Below are 7,680 nucleotides of genomic sequence, written 5' to 3' on the forward strand. Positions count from 1 at the left end.
ATGGGGATAGAATAATCAGAGCATTATTAGGCAATTAATTAATCCCTGTAAAGCACTTAGTAAATGCTCAATACCAAATGAACAATAGTTATTACTAGTAAAAAAGGTATTGTTTCTCTCTGACATCTATCTGTCATTTCTCAATAAGACTGAATGCAAAAGGAATAATCACATCACTGATCATCTAACACTTACCTTCACGTGTACCTGGCCTGTTCCTGGTACATGCTAGACATGATAAAAATGGAAAACATTACAGGTTTTCTAGTTTGTATCTTCAATTTGGGGCCTTAATTTTTTGTTGGTGTTTCTTTTTGTCTGTAGTCATAACACATACTGTCATCCTGCTCTCATTTGTAGTCTATAACTTGCTCCGTCAGAATGCTTAGATTTTTAAATTTGAATTTAATGTGCATAGATTCTTCACAGATGGCTCGTCACTTGGTTTCTGTTTATTTCTTAATTGATGTTCAGCTCTGCTTGTAGACTGTCTCTTCCATCTTTAGTAGTTGGGGATCACTGAACATGATCGTGATTTTTTTTCCTTTTTTTACTGAAGTATAGTTAGGCAATGGCACCCCACTCCAGTACTCTTGCCTGGAAAATCCCATGGACGAAGGAACCTGGAGGGCTGCAGTCCATGGGGTCGCTAAGAGTCGGGACACGACCGAGCGACTTCACTTTCACTTTTCCCTTTCAGGCATTGGAGAAGGAAATGGCAACCCACTCCAGTGTTCTTGCCTTGAGAATCCCAGGGACGGGGGAGCCTGGTGGGTTGCCGTCTATGGGGTCGCACAGAGTCGGACAAGACTGAAGCGACTTAGCGGCAGCATAGTTGACTTACAATGTTGTATTAGTTTCTGGTGTATACAAAAGTGATTCATATATATATATATATATATATATGTATGTATGTATGTATGTATACAGGCCTGCATGCTTCATATATATCTGAATATGTGTGTGTGTGTGTGTGTACTCTGAAAGTGTAATTTGTAGAGTCATAAAGTTATAGAAAGAGCTTAGTGTCTTACATTTGTACAGTGCCTCCAACTTTACAAAGGACTTTACAAAGTAGTAGATCATATATGCTCTCATTTAATAACCAAATAAACTCTGTGCGCAGGTACCTCAGTTTCTGGATAAGCACACTGCGGATCTAGGAGGTTAAACAACTTTGTAAAGATCACCCACTTTGCAGGAGTTTGGGCTGTTTTGCAGGAGTCCTAGTCTCATATTAGACATTTCTTTCCATTTAAACACACTTCTCTTGAAATTGGTAAACAGATGCAATGTCAAATATCAGCTCTGCTATTTCATTCATCTTTTCTGCCCTCTAGTTTCTTCAACTCCAGATGGGATTAGTGATATTGATCCCTAAGAATTTCTGTGAGGTTGGCCCCTAGCAAGCATTCAGTCATTGCATTAAAAGAAAGAAAAAGAAAACTGAAGAAGCAGACAGGTTAAGTCCTTAGAAAGAGAGGTTAAGTCCTCAGAGAGAAACATAATGATTATGAGAGATTTTATTTTGTTCTTTATAATTTCCCATCCCTTCTATCTAAGAAGTTATTCAGGAACTTTGGGCTCCCTTGTCTTAAGAGGAGTTTGTGGAGCTAAAACAAAAGTATCTGAAGATGACACCCACTTCCTGTCTAAACTGGTAAATTAAAATAGATTTGCTAAGATTAAAGTCTTATGGGATTAGTGGGGATTCTCAGCCATTTTCAACCCACTCCCTAGCAGTGCATGAAGGAAGCAACAGAATCTTAAAAAAGGCATTGTAGATTCTGGAAGTTTGAACATTTGGCTCTGAGATTTGGACATCAATGAGATTCTTAGGCTCCAAACGTGGCAGAAAGGCTAATGACCTTCAAGGCCTCCCCTGGGCTTAGACAGTGAGAATTACCTGCAGTAACCATGAGGGTTGAACATGAAGGGTTCTCCTTCTATTTCAGTCAAACACATGAGCCATGGGACTCCTCAGATTGCCCAGGAAAAGAAAGCAGTTGTCCACAAATGGCTGTGTTGTAATCTCAAACAACCCCGCACAGGAGGGCTCCAGTTGGGTTTCTTTTTTATTCAAAGGAATTAAGGTGATGGTCCTTGCACACCTTATTTGGGGGACTAAGAGTTTCAACCACCAAATCAGCATTAGAGGGGAAGGGAAGAGGAAAGAGAGGTTTATGCCAAATGTGATTGACCATTGGAAGAAAAACAAAGTCTGCACCTGAGAGAAAGAGAGAATGCCCAAATATGACTGAAGAGCAAAAGGACTTGAGGGCTTAAATGCTAATGGGTAGAAGTCATGAATTCCCATTAATCTTTTTTAACCATCCCTAGGAGAGGGGGCTACCATAGCTTCTGCATAATAGTCACCTACTGGACAACTATTGACCAAGTGCCTACATTCTTAGAAGCTTGGCTTAAGCAGTGGCATCAATGGCGTACTACCAGAGGGGCAATGATAGCCACCTCATTTTTTCGTTCCTTGATGATAGGAACTATGCTACACCAACCTCATCTTTATACCCCTAGCATCATGTAAAAGAATGTACTCAAAACTTCCCTAAGCACATGATGGGCTGAATTATGTAATGAATTCCACTTTGCATAAGAACTCTGGGCTATCTCCTACAGATACTTCAGTGAAGCTCAGTTCAATTCAGTCGCTCAGTCGTGTCTGACTCTTTGCAACCCCGTGGACTGCAGCATGCCAGGCCTCCCTGTCCATCACCAATTCCTAGAGCTTACTCAAACTCATGCCCATTGAGTCGGCGATGCCATCCAACCATCTCATCCTCTGTCATCCCCTTCTTCTCCTGCCTTCAGTCTTTCCCAGCATCAGGGTCTTTTCCAATGAGTCAGTTCTTCACATCAGGTGGCCAAAGTATTGGAGTTTCAGCTTCAACATCAGTCCTTCCAATGAATATTCAGGACTGATTTCCTTTAGGATTGACTGGTTGGATCTCCTTTCAGTCCAAGGGACTCTCAAGAGTCTTCTCCAACACCACAGTTCAAAAGCATCAGTTCTTTGGTGCTCAGCTTTTTTTATAGTCCAACTGTCACATGACCACTGGAAAAACCATATCTTTGACTAGACAGACCTTTGTTGGCAAAGTAATGTCTCTGATTTTGAATATGGTGTCTAGGCTGGTCATAACTTTTCTTCCAAGGAGTAAGTGTCTTAATTTCATGGCTGCAATCATCATCTGCACTGATTCTGGAGCCCCAAAAAATAAACTCTGCCACTGTTTCCACTGTTTCTGCATCTATTTGCCATGAAGTGATGGGACCAGATGCCATGATCTTTGTTTTCTGAATGTTGGGCTTTAAGCCAACTTTTTCACCCTCCACTTTCACTTTCATCAAGAGGCTCTTTAGTTCTTCCCTTTCTGCCATAAGGGTGGTGTCACTGCATATCTGAGGTTATATATATCTTCTGGCAATCTTGATTCCAGCTTGTGCTTTATCCAGTCCAGATATTTCACTATACGTTAAACAGTGGTCCAGGATTTGTGCTGTGGCAGTGGTTTAGTTGCTAAGTTATGTCCAAATCTTGAGACCCCCATAGACTGTAGCCTGCCAGGCTCCTCTGTCCATGGGATTCTCCAGGCAAGAACACTGGAGTGGGTTGCCATTTCCTTCTCCAGGGGATCTTCCTGACCTAAGGATCAAACCCAAATCTCTTGCTTTGCAGGCAGATTCTTTACCTATTGAGCTAGGAGGATTTGTGTAGCGGACCTCAATGGCTCAAAACTCCCACTATTTTTTTTTTATTATCTGTGATCATCTGAAATTGCGTTTTCCTCATCCTACATGATCACTGTTTACTAATCCAAACTCAAAGAATACAAGTTAATGTTTATTCGCTTTAAAACAGTCAGCAGGGCATAGGCCATGTAATCACCCTCCATCTGTTTCTTGATGATTCCACACAAAATAACAAGCATCCTCCCTGTAAGCCATAGTTCTTTTATGTGCATCTGGTGGTAGAGAAAAGGAATGCATTGCCCTCTGGTTTATGGTTCCATTTTAGTAACTGAAAAAAATACAAAAATAGGAAGACTGTGTATAAATAAGTAACTGTAGCATATTTCTCTCCACTGTTGGTACTCATCACTTTGTTAGAGATAATAATTTAACATATGCTATTAAGTTGGACTTTATAATAGAAGCCAAGATCTTTTAGAAAAAAATCAATGCTTAAGTTGGTATTTTATTTTAAACTGCCTCTTGTACGGGTAAATGCATGAAAAGGGTTTAATAATTCAGCCCAGCAAGCAACTACTATGCAACCACTGGGTGCCAGCAAGATTTGGGGAAGTTGCCTTTAACACGATAAGAGAAGCAAATTTCTGTGATTTCTTTCAATTTACTTGGATCTTTCCTTGCTGTTTGAATTTTTTTTAATCTTTATGCTCAATGGAAAAGTGGAGGAAAAGGTCTAACAATATGCATACTTAACTGTGGTCCAAGCATGGTTCTTATATTTTCTCTGCCTGGAAATGGAAAAAATAGACAAATAATTTTATTATTTACAGCAAAAAAACCCCTAAAGATTATTTTGTAATCAAAATACTTATTTGAAAACAAAATTTGGGGTATTGCTAAAGTCAGGAACCATGTATTAAGTAAAACATCATGCTAACAAAAAATGTTTCATGTACGGCTTTTGTGGTGCTATTTTTATTTACCCAACACAGCTGACAAAAGCAATCAGTCGATAGTGTAATCACTGAGAGCAGTCAGTCTAACTATTCTGATTAAAATTTCTGAGAAACCTAGAAAGCTCAAAATAAGTATAAGCAGGATGTCTTCTAAAAATCAATACACAAGCTGTGGTAGCATGAAGAAATATATTTAAATAAATGAGCAATTGGGAATACTTCAAAACAACTTTCTTATATATATTTGTTTATTTGGCACATCTCTGACTTCTGCACTGGCATCATATAAGAGAATTTCTTTGCTCTCCTGATCACAGCTTCTCACGTATCAGATATAACAGCTATTTAACTGGCACATCTACACAGCTGTTCCTGACAGGAAGTGCATTAAGACAGTGGATGTAACTGAAGCTGCAGATTTGGAGAGACAGCATCCCAAATGACCAACTGGGCATGTGGCCAGAATATTGCAGGTAACATTTCTCTTTAGAGAAAGGGATACGTCACTTCACAAAGCCACCATCAACTCAACTGAAGTCCTTCTCTCCTAGGACTTCTTCCAGTCTCTTCTCATAGTGACTGGCCATGGCTTAGGACTGTTCAAAGTGCCCTGCATGATATATGAAAACCATCTTCTGAAAATGTATGTTTTGCATGCAGCCATTTTCATAGTTTATAAAACCAGATGTGTACAGGATACACCAGGAGAGAGAAATAACAGAACAGATGAAATAGTTGGGTTATAGTATGTTGGAAAGATTAAATAAAATATTTTTATTTTATAAATTAAAATTTGAAACCAGATCACTTGACAATTGGATGGCTTATAACCATACTGGAGTGATGAGCATTTTCGGAGCAGGTGTTATGCAAAGGGCTGGAGCACAGAAGGAATGAAGCTGTCTTTCAACATTTTTACCTCAAGGGAAATCATACAGAACGAATGGCAGAGACAGATACCGAGCCAACAGATGACAAGAGGACTAGCTCCATTCTCTGGAAAATACGATGATAAGAAACAGATTTCAGCTGTTCCTTAAGTTTTCCCTCTACTGGACAACAAAGCTGCCAAGGAATGAGGATACACAGATTAGGACACACACGTAACCCCTCCACCTGCAGTGCGTCCTGACAAGTCAGTGTGGCTTTGATTCAAGTACGGGAGACCTACCTGGGAAGCGAGATCGTCTTCTTATGTGAAACACTGTATTCCGTAGAAGAATCAAGTAAAGCAGGTGAGTATTTTTGTGACATTCTTTAGAAAGCAGCTCAAAATATCCTCTAACATTGGTAATCAGAGGTTCACATAAACACTTCTCTAGAAAGCAGAACCCCACTTTCACCTCCACCAACAAAAACAGACAAATAACAACTGAAGCTAAGAGAAATTAGGGGCAAAGTTCTGTTACTCTATTTTAAGTACATATTATTTTTCAATTTTTCTTCTGATATGAAATGGAACTTATGCCTGCCCCTAACATTTGCAGAGCCCAAGGCAAGAGTATAAATGGAGTATAAACGTTATCATCTACCTTGTAAATCAAATAGTTTTTCTACTGTGACAAATATACTTCTATAACAAAATCTGAAAATGTGTAAAGTTATGATTTTTCATATGACTGACATTTGGCAAAATACCAAAGCTGAATGAATTTAATTACTTTTGCTCATGTTGGACATTTCACTGATAGGCTAGTGATATCTTGATAAATCATAAAATAAACAACTGTAATATATAATTTTTTCTATAAAATTATTTTCTTGCATTCATGTTTCAACTCAGCAAACTCATTATGTTGTGAAATCAAGATTTTTACCTAGTTTATTTTCTGATAACAGTAATGATCTAAGGAACTAAATATACAATTATATCCAAAGTGTACAATATGTATTTTCATCAAAACTATGAATGTATGTAAAAAATATAAACAAATTATTTTGTTTTCAAAGTAAATGATATTTCTTCTAAAATATTCATACAGAAAACTACAATTTATAATTAGTAAGTATAAATACTTTAATCAAAGCAATTTAAATAAATCTCATTAAATAATTTTATAAAAATCAATTAATGATCTCACTATTCAAGGTTCCTGTGTTTGCCAGTGTAAAGAGTTAGTATCACATTTTATTGCTAGTCTTCAAATATAAATGTAAAAGAAATGAGTTGTTTAGTATTCCACAGCATTCTTCAGCTGCCATGGGCCAGAATTGAAAGTATCACACTAAATTTGTGAGAATGGACAGAACGGTAAATGGAAATATATAAAGAAGCGATTTGCACTGGGACCTAATCAAGACAACAAGATTGAAGGTGGTGAAAAAACTGTTACTGTGAAACAAAAAACTCTCCAGCTGTTGGGTGAGTTCATGAAGGGACTCTCTTGTCCAACTGTAGAGTCCAAAGATGTTTGATGAATTTGGGCTTGATTCCAGCAGGTATGGCTATCCAAGGAGACTCAGTCTGCAGAATGGAAATACAGCCAAAGGAGTCCATAGGCATCAGCCTAGACTAGAAGTCAAGAGACGGATGGAGCTGTGGTTTTAAATGATATATAGCAGAACCTCCTTGAGTAGTGAGAGAGTCCAGGTAACAGAGCTCAGCCTCCATGGATAAGCCTGTCAAAGTTAGGTAGAATGTCAGGGCCCCGGCCAAGTGGGCTTGGGTGCAGGGAAAAGCTCTACATCCAGATGGAGTCTGAAGTGATGAGAGAAAACCAAAACAGATGTCTGGATATATACATAGATTTAACCAACACAAGTGGGCTAAGGGGAAACTATTCATTCAGTAAGCAAACTGTGGGGGAAACAGGAAGCACGTGGACCCCAGGTCCTCTCCTCTTGCGAAGGGTGCAGATGTATTTTCTGCCATGGTGAGAATCATTTCAGGCTTTGGTTGAGGTTTGAACTCAAATGAAAGGGGCATTTGTGATTATTGTTGAGTGGCACTAAGAAGACATGAACTGAGCAATTTAAAAATAGTGCCATGGCTTGGTATATATATATTTTTAAA

The 7,680-nt window shown here is 38.6% G+C and overlaps 1 long non-coding RNA gene across 1 annotated transcript; it reads left to right on the forward strand.

The window, feature by feature from the left end:
• The first annotated feature begins 4,984 nt into the window (after window positions 1-4,984).
• Window positions 4,985-6,923, forward strand: LOC147371332 (uncharacterized). Its single transcript, XR_015163468.1, has 3 exons — window positions 4,985-5,140; window positions 5,593-5,902; window positions 6,853-6,923. It is a non-coding gene; the product is annotated as an uncharacterized LOC147371332 (long non-coding RNA).
• The last annotated feature ends 757 nt before the right edge of the window (window positions 6,924-7,680 follow it).

The sequence above is a fragment of the Bos grunniens genome, chromosome 5 (genome assembly GCF_055505025.1).
Source record: "Bos grunniens cultivar Pamir isolate PY7600 chromosome 5, Bosgru_T2T1.0, whole genome shotgun sequence".
Classification (NCBI taxonomy): Eukaryota; Metazoa; Chordata; class Mammalia; order Artiodactyla; family Bovidae; genus Bos; species Bos grunniens.